At 44.5% G+C, this 18,587-nt stretch overlaps 1 long non-coding RNA gene across 1 annotated transcript; it reads left to right on the forward strand.

Moving 5' to 3' along the window:
* The first annotated feature begins 1,790 nt into the window (after positions 1–1,790).
* Positions 1,791–6,081, forward strand: LOC121134273. Its single transcript, XR_005871342.1, has 2 exons — positions 1,791–2,135; positions 5,451–6,081. It is a non-coding gene; the product is annotated as an uncharacterized LOC121134273 (long non-coding RNA).
* Positions 6,082–18,587: the final 12,506 nt, after the last annotated feature.

Genomic DNA, 18,587 nt, shown 5'->3' on the forward strand with positions numbered 1-18,587 from the left:
AGGATCAGATAGTTACATGCTGATTTCCAGGTCAGCCTTAGCTAAATAAGACCCTAGCTAAACACACACACACTCAATGAGACAGGTGCTATTGTTACCTCCATTTTCAGTTGGGAAAATAAAAGCCCAGAGGAGCCAGGATTCAAAGCAGGGTGACAGGCTCCACAACCCCTCACAGATTCCATTGATTCCCCCAAGAGAAAATCAAGAACGTGAGGTTTTGCCAGCCCAGCTGACACTGTGGATTGCAGTGATCTCGCCTCCTCCCTGGTAAGTAGTATTTGGGGTTTTCCTTCCTTGCACACAACCAGGCAAATGACAGCAATTCTAAAAGGAGATACATATAAAAACAAGAAGTGAAACGCTGCAGACACCTGAACCCGAGCTTTGCTGCAAGCAGAGAGCCTGCAGAGCCACGACACAACAGAAATACTTGTGTCCTGTTTAGATAGGCTTTGTTTTGCTACATGGCTGCATGTGCAGAGAAGTGATAGCAAGTCCTGGGGGTCCACCACTCCTTTGATGAGTTAAACACACAAAGGCCTACATTTTGATGCAATCTGATAGCATGCAGTTAAGTCCCAGACGAACTGCCACTGTGAGGAAGCGATAAACACAACTTCCTGCACAAAGCCGCCTGAGATAACACTTTCCATGGACCAGAAGAGGGAAAGAGAGAGAGCGCGCAGGACATGATTGCTGCAGAATTTAAAAGGAACCATTCAGCCCTTAATAAATAACTTCTTTTTTGATGTGGTCCCAGCAAACACCTAAGCAAAACCGACGGTGACCAGGTGACCCTGTGGTAATCCCACGTTAGGACTTGATTCTGACTTATTTTTAGGCAAAGTCACTCAAGATTTCTCTCTTATTGATAGCAAAGCCCTGAGTCCTCAGGTAACTCCTTTGCCCCATAAACTTCACTGAGATATAACAAGAATTCAGATGGAGAGAACTGAGAGGCGGCAGTGGCTGGCAAGGGGGTGTTCTTAATTGAGCTACTAAAGAGGCCCATTCTGTCTAAATAAACACACATCGGAATAAATGCCAACTTGCCTAGTTTCTGATAGCTGTTTCCACAATGCCAAAATAGGGTCAAAGGGGCGATTTCACTGAGTATTTGTGTAGGTTGTGTCATATATAAACAACCAATAAAAGCCAGGTGTGGTGGCACACGCCTGGAATCCTGGTTCTCTGGAGTCTGAAACAGGAGAATCCAAGTTCAAGGCCAACCTGGAACACATTGCAGGACCATGTCCCAAAAACATTCAAAAAGAACCAGTAAGTGTACAATGTGTTGGGGCTTTTCTGCTAACATATCCATGCATTCCCTCAGTCACTAATACAACAATTTCTTTCATTTAATTTCACCTAGGAACTAGTACTTTTTTCATGTGTGCAGTATATATGTACATGTGTGTATTAGTGTTCATGAATGTGTGTGTGTGTGCAGGCATACATGCACATGTTTGTGTACAAGTGTGAATGCCAGAGGTCAATCTCGGGTGTCCTTTAGATGTCATCTACCTTGTTTTTTGAAACAAGGTCTTGCAGTGGCCTGGGGCTCACCAAGCTGGCCAGTGAGCCCCAGGGATCTGCCTGTCTCCCCCACCCCCCACCCCCACTGCTGGCATTACAAACAGGCTACTGCATCAGGTTCTTTTATCTGGGTGCTAGGGATCAAATTCAGGCTACTAAGTAACTTCCTCCTCCACTACAAAGCAAATCTTCCCTGAATCACCACTCTGTACCAGGAAATAGTGGTAAACACAGGGGAAAAAACCCCAAAGACATGACTTAGAATTTTCCAGCATACCTAGGGAAACAAACACTAGGATAAATTCACAAATAAATGTGTAATGCAAACACCATTCGGTGCTCTGAAGAGATAAGGACCGAGCGGTCTGCTTTTAATGAGGGAGTCAGTGAAGACCTGACCTATGCAATGGCAAGGCCTGAATCATCTAGGCCAACTAGGAGAGCAGGAAAGAGCTCCAGAAAATAGCTATGACAGACAGCTTTGAGGGGTCAAGAAGACACAGAGGGAATGTCACCAGGCTGGAAAGTAAGGAAAAGCCAGATGGCGCAAGACTTGTAGACTACGTGTAGGAGCTGGGTTTTAGTCTTAACACCTGGTGAGTAGCCCACTAATTCTTTTTTTTTTTAATATGTATGGTTGTATGTGTGTGTGTGTGTGTGTGTGTCCGCACACGCGCTGGTGTTCTTACACAGATTTGCGCACATGAATGTAGAGGGGAGAAATTGACACAGAGGATCTACCTTGATCACTCTCCACCTTGTATATTGAGGTCTGGTTTTTCACTTGAACCCAGAGCTTGCCAATGCAGTTCATCTGGCTAGCCAGCTGGCTCCCAGTCTCTGCCTCCTGGGTGCTAGAATGACAGAGGCCATCGCACTGCCAGCATTACATGTGTGTGGGGACCCAAACTCCAGCCTTCACATCAAATGGCAACTGCTTTCCCACTGAGCCACCTTCCCAGATCTGTACTCAACTTCTGTCTTCTAGACTTCCTGGTGTTGAATCTCCAAACCAATGTAGCAGTTTTAACATCCTCCAGGAGAAACTGAGATCAAATTCCTGCAGGAACTTGGAGCATCAAAGAGTTCTACTAAGTTCAGTCTATTTGGCTAACCCTCTGATGGGAATAAAATTAGGGCTATAAAAAATTAAGTAATTGAACTCATGTCATTTTATTATTTTAATGTGGTCCTAGATAGGGTTCTTGTATCTAGACAGGACTTTGGTACTCACGTGAGCCCTTTTTTCCCCATTTTACAAGGGAAGTGATGGAGGGCCTGAGAGCATGCTGGTTTTAGCTCCTAATTCTGAGTAGTCTCCTCCATAAAATAGCTGTGCCTGAAGAACTAACATCAGAGCTCCTTGTAAAGCCAAGGCTCAGAATCTGTATCCACGTTGCTAAGGGGGCCTCTGATTCATCCCTGTCATCCATGTTGCTAAGGGGGCCTCTGATTCATCCCTGTCTCCTAGGCTCTCTCACTGACACTTCTTTGATGCCTCCCACAACACCCATCCCCACCCCCGTGAACACCCCCCCTCCACGTGTTCCCCCTGTCTGATCCCACCTTCCTGGATCTCATACTGTGCACTCTCCTTCACAGAGTCTCCACATTATGCTTTTGAGACTCCTCTGTTGGAGTCACTGTGGTGGGAAAGCTTGACCCAAAGGGCTGAGAACTGGGTGTCCCAGTTCTACGAGCCCTGCCATGTTGAGCTTTCCTTGTGGATTGCTGTTATTCTAAAACCAACACCCCCGTATCTCTGAGAACATATTCTGTGTGAGGCCCTTGGACAATCTACACCTCACCTCAAGGGATTCTGAAGTGCTGAATGTGAAAAGAGGTTCCCTTTTCACTCTGAGACAACTGCTGAGGGCCACCGGGTACCTTCAAGGGACGTTGAAGAATCTAAGATTGAACAAAATAACCAAAAGCCCGAGCCTTTGGGCACTACCATTGCTACTCAGATTGCATTCTGCATTCGTACAGGGCATGTGTGTACACATCTGTATGTGCACATCTGGAGGCCGGAGGTCAACCTCAGCTGTCATTCCCTAGGTGCTGCTCAAGCTGGTTTTTGAGACAGAGCCTTTCACTTGGCCTGGAACTTGCTGATTAGCGTGGCTGGTCACTGAGTTCTGGGGACACTCTTTCTCTGCTTCTGGCATGCACTATCATGCCCAGCTTGGTTACATGGTTCTGGGGATTGACCTGAGGTCCTGCTGCTTGCATGGCCATCTCCACAGACCCCTGTAGCAGCACTCTGATCTCAGCAGTTATTCCATTGACCTTAGGCACAGTCCTTACCCCATCTGGGCCTCTGGTTGCCTTCAGATGATGCTCAGGTCCTCGCGTGCTCGCACGCTGGTATCCACAAATCAAAACATTTGGAGTCTCAACAAAAGTTGCCTTTAATACCAAAGAGAGATATTAAAGGCAAGGAGAGGGAGGGGGAGTGAAAGGAGGGAGGGAAGGAGGAAGGAAAGAAACAGGAAGGAAGGGAAAGAAAGAAGGAAAAGAGATGGAGGAATAAAAAGAGAAAGAAAGAAAAGTACTTAATGAACAAAAGCTAAGAAAGGCAGGCTGGGAAAGGTGTTTTCCAAACCTTAACTGACCCGCAATGACGGTATAGTGGTGAGCATAGCTGCCTTTCAAACCGTAGCTACAATGTGCTGAGTTTTTGCTGTGAATCCATGCTTATTTAGCTTTCAAAACACAGCCCAGCAGAGACCACCTAGAGACCTTTACACACTTCGAATCTGAAATGGGAGAACGGCTTGTGTGCTAGCTGCTTCTGTTTAAGAAAATGAAAGATGCCAATGGAAAAGCCACGTGGTGTTTTTTTTTTTCCTTTAAACCTAAAATGCTTTCTCTCCGGAGGATATTTTTTAGTTATTGAAATTTGTGAAAAGTGTCTAGCCCAGCACCTAACGTTCAGCAAGTGTTTGATCAATGCTGGTTATGCTTCTAGCAAAAGAGAAACGGACAGAGGCATTGGAAAGTCTGAATTTTAGTTCTCTCTGTGGCTGTGGTAAGCAAGCCCTCTCTCTGCCTGCTCTTATACGATGAGCAAGTTGGGGACTGGAGAGATAGCTTAATGATTAAGAGCCCTGGCTGTTCTTCCAGAGACCCAATTTCAATTCCCAGCACCCACACGGCAGTGCACAACTGTCTGTAACTCTGATTCCAGGGGATCTGATACCTTCTTGTCAAAATAAAGTTTGATAAATTATTTTTAAAAAACCATGAGCCAATTCAGCAGAGCTAAATGACCTGAAGGGCTTTCCCAACTGGTATTCTACAGATACTTCTAATTCATTAGGGCCTCCATGTTCAAACAGCTTTTCACACCTGTGGATATTTCTTTACACTGTGTGAATATGCGTCACTGTGATTGGTTTAATATAGAAGCTGACTGGCCAATAGCTAGACAGAATAAGGTCGGGGGAGAGCCAAACAGGTAATTATGGGAAGAAGAAAGGAAGAGTCAGAGAAGTAGCTAGCAGACACAGAAAGAAGCAAGATGAACATGCCATGCATAGAAAAAGTGCCCAGCACCATGGCAAAGCATATATAAAAATATGGGTTAATTTGCCCAGTGGTGGTGGCGCACGCCTTTAATCCCAGCACTTGGGAGGCAGAGGCAGGCAGATCCCTGTGAGTTCAAGATCAGTTTGGTCTACAAGAGCTAGTTCCAGGATAGGCTCCAAAGCTACACAGGGATACCCTATCTCAAAAAACCAAATATGTGTGTGTGTGTGTGTGTGTGTGTGTGTGTGTGTGTGTGTTAATTTAAATGTAAGAGTTAGCTAGTAACAAGGGTAGACTATTAATATTAAGGCTTCAAGTTGGTTATTTGGGAACTGGTGGGCAGTTCTGACTACACACATCTTATTATGAATCTCTTACAGAATGCGTGTGAAGCTCACCCTCAGGAGGCTAAGCCCAAGTTCAAGGCCAGCCTCGGCCACTTAACAAGTCTCTGCCTCAAACAGCCTGGATGAAGTCAGTCATGATGGCACATGCCTTAAATCCCAGCAGAGGCAGGCAGATCTCTAGGAGTTCGAGGCCTGGTCTACAGAGTGAGTTCCTGGGTAACCAAAGCTACACAGAGAAACCCTATCGGAAAAACCAGTTGAGAGAGAGAGGGATAAATGGGTTAACATTTGCCTAAGAGATGATTTGTGGGGGCAAACTCTGAGCAGCAGATCCTGGGAAATGCTGCCTGGGGGAGTCTAGTTCTAATGTGGCCTGTGGCCCTCTGCATGGTCGTTAGTCTCCCCAGACTCTGACCATCAACACAAATCCCAGCACCCTCTGAAGATGAGACACTTCCTGAAAGTGCTACTTCCCCAAAAGTTTGCTTTTGCTGTCATTGTTTTGCTTTCCCAACCACTGTCAATGGTTTTGGTCCAAGCTTCATCCACCCATCAATACTCCAAAAGGAAGAGGGGAGGGGGGAAGCTATTGTGTAATGTAAAAATTTTGGCAAATCTTATGAAAACACATTCTTAAAGCATCTTTCATTTTGGAAAAACAAAATGTATGAATTGTTTTCTGTTTCATGATTAACAATGATTCCTGGCTACAGGGAGGTGTTCTGGGCAAATCTACATAAAATAAGAAATGAAACACTCAACTGGAAAAAATGAAAAAAAAAAGTTCCATTAGAAAAACAAACCTTGAGCCGGGCAGTGGTGGACACCTGCCTCTGCCTCCTGTGTGCTAGGATTAAGGCAATCTCTGAAAGTTCAAGGCCAGCCTAGTCTATAGATCGAGTTCCAGGACAGGCTCCAAAGCTACACGGAGAAGTCCTATCTTGAAAACCCGAAAACAAAACAAAATAAAATAAAATAAAAAAGAAAGCAAAAGAAAAACAAGTCCCAGTTAAGTACCTCCTTTCTAAAAGATACTGAACTTTGCCTCAAAAATTGGGCAAGTTGTTATGCACCAGGCTAATCTATCCAGGTTTTAACAACAGCAACTGTCTTTACCACTTCTTATCATTTGCCACATGTGGCTATTGACCATTTGAGATGTGACTATGTTAAATGCTCACTGGAGTGAGAAGAATTAGAAGAAAAGATATAATTGGGTCAGATATTGCAGTTCTGTTGGTAGACTGCTTTCCTAGCATTCAGGAAGCCCTGGGTTTGACCTCCAAAATAGCATACAAGTGGGCACAATGGCACACACCCAGGAGGATCAAAGTTCAAAGTCATCTAAGATAGAAGAGAACACAAGACCCTGTCTCAAAATGGAGGGTGTGGGTGAGATCTCTCATTAAGAAAGCTCTTGAGCTTAAATTCTCCATACTCACATAAAAATCATGGGAGGACTGTGGCTATGTGTGTGTCTACAAGCCTGGTACTGCGGGAATGAGACAGGCAGGCCCCAGGGCCTCACTGGCCATCCAGGACAAAGCTGAAACACTGAACTGATTCAGCAAGAGACCTTGTCTCACAGCAATAAGGTGAATAGTGACAGAGGAAGACATCCAGCATCTTTCTATGGCCTCAGCACACTCTCACATGGGTGTCTGCATTCATGCATGCATGCACGCATGCACGCATGCACGTGCACACACACATACACACATACACACACACTGTAGTGGTGTGGAAGAAAATGCTCCCCAAAGGGAGTGACACTGTTATGATGTTTGGCCTTGTTGAAATAGGTAAGGACTTGTTGGAGGAAGTGTGTAAATGTGGATGCCGACTTTGAGATCTCCTATGTGCTCAAGCTACATCCAGTGTCTCAGACTACTTCCTGTTGCCTGAGGGATCAAGATGTAGCTCCTTCTCCACTCTCAGCTCCTTCTCCAGCACCATGTCTGTCTGCATGCCACCATGTCCTATCACGATGATAATGGGCTAAACCTTTGAAACTGTAAGCCACTCCAATTAAATACTTTCCTTTGTCACCGCAAGAGAAACCCTAAGACACACATACACCACACACACAAACATACCAAAAAGTAGAAAGAAAAAGAGGTCTCATTAACATTTTTATGGTGATTACACAATGAAATAATATTATTTTTCAAATATTTTATTTAAAATATGTCATTGAATTGCACTTGAAGTTCCTGTAATATTTTTTATGGTAGCGCTGGCTTAGACTCTTAATATTAGACAGTAATTCTAATGTTAGATAGTAATTCTAAGGTAAAAGTTCCCCCTAAGACTCCTTAGTAATAAACATCTTACTCTTATTTGCACTCCATCTCCCCACCCAAATGATTCTGGCCCAATTTTGTAACTAGGAATTTGTACAAATTCCTAAAAGTGGCGTTTATTTATTTGAATGAAAAAGTATTCATATTAAATTGAACAGTAATATTATACTACAACATAATATAATTTTAAAAGGTTCTTTTTATCCATACTTGAAAAATACAAGAGAAACAAGGTATCAGAAATATTGTTAAGTTTGATGATGTCCACTGTTGGTGCAGATGTGGAGAAATAAGCAGTTTAGTGCTGCTTGTGAGAACATAAATTCTCATAAACTCTTTAAAAGACAACTTGACAGCTATCAAACTTTCAATTTTTTGAGATTTTTTTTGTTTTTATGTATACGGGTTTTGTCTATATGTATGTCTGTGCACCCCATGCACACAGAGCCCGTTGAGGTCAGGAAAGGGTGACAAATCCCTGGAGTTACAGAAGGTCGTGAGCTGTCGTAGGAATGCTGGGAACTGAACCCTGGTCTTCTGGAAGAGTGGCCAGTACTCTCCACTGCTGAGACATCTCACCAGCCCCTTCCTTCAAACTATAACGCACTCCCTTCCTATCCATGATTTCTGTATGGGACTACATGATAGACTGACAGATTTCTAGAGTGTCTTACGAAGGTTGGATAAGGGGAACTGTCGTGAAGGCTCATAAATAATGCATTGGCCAAAAGTTCACATATTGCAAAACTGTGCTTCCACAAAAGTACTGATAGCCTCAAATATTGTTGATATTAATATAAATATATGAAATATAACTTATCTTAAAGTAATAAATGAAAAATCACAGTATAGGAATTTGTCATTTACTCAAAATTTTATAAAACTGTTTTCTGCCATCAGGCGAAATAAAAATATAAATCAATCATTAACTTAATAACAGAGGAAAAAGATAAATTTGTATTTTTCTTGGTCAACTGGATTTGAGGGATATGGTGGCCAATATTGGTTATCAGCTTGACACACCTGGCAAGAGGGAACATCAGTTGAAGAATTGTCTCCATCAGACTGGCCTGCAGGGCATTTTCTTGGTTGCTGATTGATGCAGGAGGGCCCAGCTGACTATGGGCGGTGCCACCCCTGAGCAGATGGTCCTGAGAGGTACAAGAAAGCTGCCTAATCACAAGCAGATGAAACAAGCCTGTAAGCAGTGTTCCTCCACGGTCTCTGCTTCAGTTCCGTACTTGAGCTCTTACCCTGATTTCCTTTCATGATGTGCAGTAAAACAAATAAACCCTATCCTCCCCAAGTTAGTTTTGGTCAGTGTTCTATCACAACCAAAGTAGGACAACAGTCCTACACATTCATGCCAGCAAGATGTATTGAAGAGGGCAAATGTGGTGATATTTTGTTTATGATCTAACAAAGCTTGTCTGAAGATCAGAGTGCAAATCTAGCCACACTAGTTAGCCATAGAGGCCAGGTGGTGGTGGCACACACCTTTAATCCCAGCATTCTGGAGACAGAGGCAGAGGGATCTCTCTTAGTTCAAGTCGACCCTAGGCTATACAAGACTGAATCTGTCTAAAAGAGAAACAGAGCTCATACAAAGGTGATCCCAGCACTTAGAGTGGCATGCCTTTAATCACAGCACTAAGTGATGGGGCTGGGTGGGAGAGGACTATAAAGTGGGAGGAGACAGGAGCTCAATGCAGTCTGAGGAGCAGTGCAGTCTGAGGAACAGCGCAGTCTAAGCAGTCTGAGGATGCAGTCTGAGGACAGGATCCCCCCTTTGGTCTGAGCATTGGTAGAGGTGAGAACTCTCTAGTGTCTGACCACTTTGTTTCTCTGGTATTCACGTTAACCAAATGGACCGTGGAGCCAATTGAGACTGGAACACTCCTGAGAAGCAACAACACTGAGGAAAGATAAATCCAGTTTTGACGTTATAAATTTAAAGGGACCTTAAAACATCTGAATATTATCAGCTCGGCTACTGGACCAGTCGCCCCAAAACTCCATGGCAAAAGCCTTTGGGTATCCTTAATTGTAAGGTGATATGAAGGATGGATTTTCTCAGCAGAGGCCAAGGACAGGACCGAGTGTAAGCAAAGTCTTGAAGATTGATGAATAACGCTTCAGAACGTCAGCACATGAATGTATTTGGAAATAGGAATAACAGAAATGTCAGTCAACTAAGATGGAGCTGCGGGGAAAGAGGTAATTCAGACTTGCTGGCACCCTTACAAAAAGAGAAAATTGGAACTGAGGCAGGCACATGGGGAGAGCAACCCTGGAAGATGAAGGCAGCGGTCAGAGCGATACCAACCTCACTGTCCCATCCATCTCTCTCTTCTGACCTCCAGCTATGGCAGCTTCAGAAAGCCAGAAACATGTGACAGCACCAAGTCAGAAACAAAGTCTCAAAGGTCATGGCTGACAAGTCAGATGCTCCAAGACCAAGAAAAATATGGCTCTGGTAAGGCAATGGAGTCATTGATGGCCTTGGGAAGAACATGCTGTAACAGAATAAAAGAAGCGAATGCCAGATAGACGTGATTTGTAACATGAATTAATATGTGACCCAGAGACTGATGTTGGGAAGCAGACTTCAAGCTGAAGAACAGAAAAGCAAAGCAACCAGCCACGAGCTCTCACCTCTAGCTCAGGCTGAAAGGACCGATCCACAAGCTCTTCACCAAGCCTTGAACTGCTGCCTCTCCTCAGTGTGACTGGAGAATGAATGTCTCCTACTTAATGACTTGCTCCTGTCTTATATACCTCCCTCATGCTGGGATTAAAGGTGTGTGACCCCAGGTGCTGAAATCATCTTTGTGTGAGCTGTTTCTCTTTAGGACTGGGTCAATCTTGTGTAGATCTGGGTGGCCTTGGGCTCACAGAGATCCATCTACCTTTTAATCCTGAGTCCTAGAATTAAAAGTGTGTACCACCACCTCCTAGCTTCTGGCTGCTGGGGTTAGAGATGTGTGCCTGGCTTCTATGGATTGTGGCTGACTTTGCTTTCTGAATCCTCAGAAAAACTTTAATAAATCATAAATGATGTATCACTACAGTGATTATTGTGTTGTGTACTTTCTCTACCTCCCTCTTCCTTAGGCATGGTCTCACTAAATTACCCAAACTGACCTTGAACTCCTGATCTCAAGTCATCCTCCCACTTCAGCCTCCTGAGAAGTTTTGTCTGTGGGTGCATGGCACCATCCTTGGCTCTTACAGCTAAATGAGGGCAAATGACTAGGGGAAGAGGAAAGGTTGCTCGTTTTTTTAGAAAGGGTTTCGTGTAGTGTAGGGTAGCCCGGAATACCCTATGTAGCTTAGGCTAAACTTGAACTGTTGATACTTCTGCCTCTTCCCCCGAGTTCTTGGATTACAGATGTGGACCGCCATGGCCCGCTGAGGAGAAGCTGAAGGAGAAGATATTAAAAGGAAGAGAAAAGAAGAGAGGAGATGGCTGTCTTGAGCATCCTGTTATTCCGTTCCCCTGTTGAGGCATGCGTGCCAGAATAGCCACTCTAACTTGCACCTGTTTGATCAAGAGATGCCAAGTCTTCAGAGATAGGTGAAGTAGATATGCAAATTATCTGTGCCTCAAGATAATAATTAGAGATTCATATTGTAACTATGGAGGTAGACTTCTAACTCACTAGTGGCATCTATTCTCAGGACCCAGTGGGCCCCCTGAGCTCTTCTCCCAGGCTCACATCAACACCCGAAGAAAGAACAGGTGCTCACACTCCATTTCCTGATGGGACGCATGAGAAAGGCACCAAAGTTCAAGTGTCCGTTCCTTAATGTGAGTGAGGCCCACTCTCTCACTGCTAGTGCCCAAGTCTGGGAGAGAGAACAACACTATTTCACAAACTAGTATTAAACATCCAATAGCTGGCAGGCACTGTTCAGGTGCTGAGGTTAGAACAGTTTGTAGTAGTTCCGAAAAACATCTACAAATCATTTTATAAAGCAAGAGAGCCTAATTCCCCTCCCTTTCAATGTTGGCCAGTCTTAATGACTCGCTCCTAACAAGCAGATACAGCAAGGGCCATGTTTGACTTCTGAGATTAGGTCATCAAAGGCAAGGCATCCATCTTCCTCCTTACTCAGTGATGGATCGTTTGCTCCAAGGAAACCAGTTACCATGCTGTGAGGATACTCAGGCAGCTCTGTGGTCTTGCCCATGTGATAATCCAAAAGCACAAGAATGTGCCATCTTGGAAGCCCTTCAGAGGACCGACGCATCAGCCAGCATCCTGACTGACTTCATGACAGACCTCAAAGTCACAGTCACCCAGGCCAACTTCCAAATTCCTAACCCACAGAGGTTACTAAATGTCTGGTGTTGGTTTCTTAAATAAAATAAAATATAATAAGATAAAACAAAAATTATCACATTGGAATTAGACAAAAACAGAAGGAAAAGAGCCAGAGAGAAGGCACAAGAATTAGAGACCCACTCCTCTCACACTCAGGAATCCCACTTAAAAAACACTAAGCTAGCTGGAAGCCATAGATATATACATGAAGGACCTGGTGCTGACCAGCCCGTGCTGCCCCAGACTCTGAGAGTTCATATGAGCTTTGTCATATTGATTTGGAGGACCTTGTTTTCCTGGTGTCCTCCATCCCCTTTGGCTCTTATACTCTTTCTACCTCCTCTCCAAGAGGTTTCCTGAGCCCTGTGGAGAGGGATTTGATGAAGACATCCATTTAGGACTGTGTGATCCGAGGTCTTTCATTCCCTGTGTAATATCTGACTATGGGTCTCATTTTAGTTCCCATCTGCTGCAGGAGGAAGCCTCTCTGATGATGGCTGAGCAAGACATGATCTGCCTCTTTGGCGGGAGTCACCTTATGTTTTAAGCCACTAAGTTTTGAGGTAATTTATTATACGGGAATAGACACGGTGAGATGAGATAAACACAGTCCTTGTCCTCATTCTGGCAACAGATAATAATCTGTTACCGAACAAATGTAGAAATAATGCGAGTAACATCTCACCACTCAACAAATTCTGAACGGAAGGAAGAAAAGAAACAGGCAGGGAGGAAAGCAAGGAAAGAGAAAGGGAAATGGTGGGGAAATGAAAACAATTAAACAAATGCTGACAAATCTATACAGTGTGAGGCTTAGCAGCATTTATGACCTGGTATATTTGATTCTAATATTACACTGGGAACGATGTAAAACATTAGGGCTTCTACCAGCACAAATGGGGTGAGATTTATCATGTTACTCTATTGGTTGGAATCACTTTGTCACCATAAAGTGGTATGGCTTCTTATTTTGCTAAACAAAGAGACCGGCTCATGGTGGTGGGGCCAGGAACTGTAAGATACAGTGTATTCAAGCCTGCAGGTTCTGTGATGTCTTGGTTACTGTTCTGTTGCTGTGGTAAAACATCATAACCGAGGCAATTTATAAAAGAAAGCCTTTAATTTGGAGCTTCTAACTTCAAAGGATTCAAGTTCCACCGTGGTCAAGCAAAGGCATGGCAGCAGCAACAGCCGAGAGCTCACATCTTGATCCACAAATAGGAAGCGGGGTCTGGGAATGGCACAAGTCTGCCCCCAGTGACACACCTTCTCCAGCAAGGCCATCCCCCTTAATCCTTCCCAAACAGTTCTACCAACTGGGGACCAAAGACTCAACTATATGAGCCTGTGAGGGCCATTCTCATTCAAACAACCATACATGGCAGCCCAAAACTCCCACACACCTTGGTGAATGGCAAGCAGAAGCCAAGGGCCTCCTGGAGTGAGTTGGTGTTCCAGGAGAAACAAAGCAAGAAACTGTGTGTGAGTCTCCAGGAAGAGAGAGGCACAGAGGCGCCTGATAGCTGTACATCATATGGACCCAATGGACCGACTCCTTTTCACTAGGGCTGATTAGCTGAGTGGCTCTGATAATGCAGCACAGCCTCCTCCTTGGTCTCCTGCCTGCAGCATCTGCCCTGTCCTGTGCATCTCACTAGTGAAACCTGAGGAGTCTTCTCTGCAGTCACCTCCCTCCTTCCTTCCCTGCCTTTGCCCATTCCTCAGGGCAACCCTCCTCAATCGAACCCTACTCACCTTTTTGTTACTGCCCTCCTCAGATCCATCGCATGTACTCAAAACCCTCAAGTTCCCTCCTGTAACTTGCCTTTCCAGCCTTCAGAACAATTTGTCTAAGTCATCTTTCCACTTGGAAGCCCATGCCTCCCCTCATCCAACTTGTTTTATTCTTCTTGCTCCACAACAAGACAGTCCCGAGTGTTTCCACATGTCACTCACATATCCTTCAACTGATGCGGACGATGTTTAGAATGACATTTGGGTTCTCAAACTCAAGTAAGTTCAGACTCACCCCTAGAGTTTAGAATCTTGAGGTTCTCTCCATTGTTTTTAGGACGCAGGCACACATAGTTAAGACAAACCGACCCCGTTTGCCGCACCAGAGCGACTCTGGGCTACTCCTTTGCTCTCAATGTTTCGGTCACAGGGGACGACTTTCAGTTCCTTAAAAGTGCAGTGCTCTGCAGCCTTGAGGCCCCCACACTGGCCGTTTCTGCCTCTCACTCAGTCCACTGCCTTTGCCAAACTCCTGTGTATCCTTCTAGACTCAGATCAAACCTCAGGTCCAAAAATACAACAACCTCACCAGACCAGATCTAGTCGATCAGCATTGTTCATGCTCTCACTGCCCTCCATGCTTGCTTCCATTGACCTGATTTCTTTACCAAGGGTCTTAGTGTTACCAGTACCGTGATGAAACACCATGGCCAAAGCAACTTGTGGAGGAAAGGGTTTGTTTGGCTTACACTTCCATATCACTATTCATCACTGGAGGAAGTCAGGACAGGAACCCAGAGGCGGGAACTGATGCAAAGGCCATGGAGGGATGGATGTTGCTTACTGGCTTGCTCCACGTGGCTTGTTTAATATATTTTCTTTGAAAACCCAGGACAAGGGAGGGCACAGGAGGAGGAGAGGGAAAGGGAGAGGGACCTGGAACTGACTTGTGAAGCAACCTTGTTTCTTATCTAAATTTAAACTGAAAAATAAATAAAAAAAAAGAAAACCCAGGACAAGCAACCTGGGGGTGACCCCACCCACAGTGGGATGAACCCTCTCCCATAATGAAGAAAATGCCCTACAGGTTTGATCATATGAAGGCATATTCTTAATTGAGGCTTCCTCCTCTTAGATGACTCTACCTATGGCAAGTTGACATAAAGCTATCTAGGACAATAAGGAATACATAATCATTTGAGTGAAGAAAGACTGGCTGTGTGATTATGGCATATGGATAGCACAGGAGCTGCTTAACACATTTTGAGTGAAAGGAAGGAAGGAGGGAGGGAGGGAAGGAAGGAAGAAAGAGGAAAGCAGGCAAGGAGGAAAGAGCAAGGGAAGGAAATTAAATAACCACTGAAAAATCTAGACGGTCCAAAGCCTAGTGGTATTTGTGACAGGGCACCGTTGCTTCCTAATATCTTCAAGGTACACTAAGTTTTTCTCAAAGCCTGCAATTTTCATATCCCCCTATCTTTTCCGCTTGTGTGAGTTAGGATTACACTGGACCCCAAATGACTGACCTAAAGGCTTCCCTGAGTGGAGCTTTCGTGCTTCTCTTGTGACTAAGGTCTTGAGGTGGGACCGAGGCAGCTGCCTAAGAAAGAGGCCTCACATGCCCCTGCAGCTTCTTTATCTGTCACTCTTGGTGCCTGACTTTCTTCCTCAACAGCTGGGTGCCACCCCCCGCCCCCATGGGGTCCACATTTCCAGGCAGGAAGAAGGGGAAGTGTAAAGGACAGAACACATGTGCCAATTGCACTCATCTGTTTTGTTAAGAAAACAATGGCTTTCCTGGAAACGCCCCACGCAGGAAACTTACACTTATCTCTCAGAGACCAGACCTAGACTGTGAACATTCCAGATTTAGGAGGCTGGGGAAGATACTTGTTCTTAAAAGGGTGTCTGCAACCCTGAGCACAACTGGAGTTTCGTCAATGAACAAGAGTAGCCAGTTGCCAGCGTCTACTACACTGCCACCTCAGACAAATGCGTCAACTAGACTCCAAAGCCCACGTGTCTCAGAGAACTACAAGGAAACAATCGTTTCTCAAATTTAGTACAAAGAGGTTCTCCTCTCCTCCCTCCCTCCCTCTCTCTCCCTCCCTCCCTCCCTCCCTGTCTGTCTGTCTGTCTGTCTCTCTCTCTCTCTCTCTGTGTGTGTGTGTGTGTGTGAGAGAGAGAGAGAGAGAGAGAGAGAGAGAGAGAGAGAGAGAGAGAGAGAGAGAGAGAGAGAGAGAGAGACTAAGCCAGGCAAAAGTGGAAGTATCCCATCAAATAAATGGCTGGTAGATCTATAATTTATTTCTATCTATTTAAACCAAACACAAAAGAGCCTTTCTGCCTTGCAATGTAGCTTCTGGTACTGTTCACAATTTGTCTTAAGGATCCCCTTTCAGGAAAATAATACACTAGGAAGCTTGGTGTGCAATTAAGACATGCTGTCAGGAGGAGTTTCTCCTTGATTGTGTAGCCTCCTTCCCATTCCTCATGCAACTATTTGCTCAGCTAGGAAAAGATCAAGTGAGACTCCCCATCCACCCATCAGCCAACTACATGTTGAGTTAGGAAGTCAGAAATCAATATAACAAGAATTCAGAATGCAAAAAGAATAGGCCTGGCAAAATGTTCAGTAAAGTCCTTGCCATGAGAACCTGATGACCTGAGTTTCATGACCAGAACTTACATATAGGTGCAAGGGGAGAACTGACTTCACAAATGTATCCTCTGATCTAAACACACACACACACACACACACACACATACACACACACAGAGTCTCCCCTACAATAATGGTAACAATTATTATTTTTAATTAAGAGTATAAGGAATGGACTGGAGTAGAGCTCAGTAATAAAATGCTTCCCTAGAGTATACAAAAAGTCCTTAGTTGAGTTCCCAGCACACCCCTCCCTAAAAAAAAGAGCTTCAATAATCTATGAGGGGAAAGCTCTTCTTAGCAAGGAAATGATACACTTGCTAGCAAGTGATGAAGGATGAAGAAAAGATGATAGAAAACAGGACATACCTTCATAGCATGAGTTTGTTTTCAATTGGTGTCCCTGCCTTGATTGGCTCCATTCATCAACATTTACTGGCCAACTCTTATGTGCCAGAAATTCCGGTGGAAGCCAGTGTGTGGTGGGGGACTGGATATTTTGCAAGATAAAACTCTGTAGAACATGCTGGGCCATGGTGGCACACACCTTTAATCCCAGCACTTGAGAGGCAGAGGCAGGCGGATCTCTGTGAGTTCGAGACCAGCCTGGACTACAAGAGCTACTTGCAGGACAGCCTCCAAAGCCTCAGAGAAACCCTGTCTCGAGAAAACAAACAAACAAACAAACAAAAACAACAACTTTGTAGAACACATAAGCATTTTATAAAGAAAGACATTATGGTCTGTAAGAAACAAACCCCTCTCTATTGTTACCGATTGGACTGGGTGAATCGGAATGCCCCCCACTACTTCATGCTTTGAACACTTATTCCCTAGTCGATAGAGCAAGTGTGGAACCATGTGGAACTTTTAGGAGATGGGGCCCAGCTGGTGGTAGACTACTAGAGCTGCACCTTTGAAGTTAGCCCCTATTTCCTGTTGCTCTCTCTGCTTCCTGGTCCACCATGATGTGAATAGCCTCCTCTACATACTCCCACTGCCATGAAATGAACTGCCCCACTTGCCTTCCTCTCCCCATCCCAATGTACTAAAATCCTCTTAAGTCATGAGCCAAAATAAGCATTTGTTTCCATCAATCATAACAGTACAATGTCCATAGTCACAACAGTGCAAATATAATTAATACCTAAGTTAACTAACAGACTGGGTCTTCATAGCCTTGAATGCATTGGTCATCAGAACTAGACAAAAACATTGCCCAAGAAAGTGTTCATCACCTACCAGGGTCGTTCTTCCATTGCAAAATACGTACATTTCTGCATTGCTGTTATTGTTTTGTTTGATTTTTAAAACTGATTTAGCACATACAAAGTCAAACCATGAAAAAAACATCTCTGACCCTCAGATGTGTGTGTTAGCTTTGTTTCTTTGACATACTCATTTTTTTTCTATCATATTGTCAATGCCTGAGACTCTCTCTTCCATCTCTTGTACCATCTCTTGTTGGGTGAGGCTTACCTCTGAGGCTCCTGGTCATGGTCCCAAGTCTTTCATTTCCAGCTATTCCTCAGTTTGGCTTTTCCTTGTTCATTCTAGTTCCACTTTCAAATCTTGAACTATTTTACTCATTTCCTTCCACTGTTGGGGTTTTCTTAGATTTCCTTAAGGGATTTATTTGTTTCCTCTTTAAGGGCCTCCGTCGTATTCATAGTCTATTTAAGGTCTTTGTCTTGTGCTTCAGCTCTGTTGCAATACTCAGGACCCAGGGCTTGCTGTGGTAGGTTTGCTGGGTTCCGGTGGAGGCATATTTTACTAGCTGTTATTGCTTATTTTCACATTGGTATATAGGCTTCTAGGTTTGGGAAGACTGGAATTCTAAGTGCTGATATCTAGTCTTGTCTCTGTCGGGTGGGTGCTTTGTTCCTTGGTTTCTGTTGCCCTTTCTGGCTCTTAGAGGTGTGGTGGCTGTGTGTTGTCTGGCAAGAAATTCGTCTGAGGTCCCCGATTGGTATGGCCACTGAAGATTCCAGGTACAATATTTTCTAGGAATTGGGAGATAATGCTTATGAATGGGGATGGACTGGGGTGGGGGTGGTCCACAAGAGAGAAGAAAGTGGGGTGTTCCATTAGAATCTGCTTAGTTCCCTGGGAATGGGGGGGGGTAGAGAGTGAGGAGAGGCCA

This window comes from Mesocricetus auratus, unplaced genomic scaffold, assembly GCF_017639785.1.
Source record: "Mesocricetus auratus isolate SY011 unplaced genomic scaffold, BCM_Maur_2.0 Super-Scaffold_4256, whole genome shotgun sequence".
In the NCBI taxonomy this organism is placed as follows: domain Eukaryota; kingdom Metazoa; phylum Chordata; class Mammalia; order Rodentia; family Cricetidae; genus Mesocricetus; species Mesocricetus auratus.